Source organism: Pterocles gutturalis, unplaced genomic scaffold (assembly GCF_000699245.1).
Source record: "Pterocles gutturalis isolate BGI_N339 unplaced genomic scaffold, ASM69924v1 scaffold3136, whole genome shotgun sequence".
Lineage (NCBI taxonomy): Eukaryota > Metazoa > Chordata > Aves > Pterocliformes > Pteroclidae > Pterocles > Pterocles gutturalis.
Window position 1 is genome coordinate 50 of NW_010097500.1, and position 241 is coordinate 290.

Sequence of the window (241 nt, forward strand, 5' to 3'; positions counted from 1 at the left end):
GGCCAACAAAGCCAGATCCCCCACAACTGAGCTGTTCTCTGGGGGCTCCCAAAGGGGCGTCAGAGTGAACCAGCTGCAGCCACACTGGTCACCTGGCTGCCACAGCCATACCCCAGCGCCTGCCCTGCTGGGACTGGCCAGGGTCCCCTAGTCCAGGAGAAAAGATATTGCAGAGAACACGATGGCCGTTCTTGCTGCCAGGGAGGAGGGGAGGGGAGGGGAGGCGGGGGACGGGAACAAG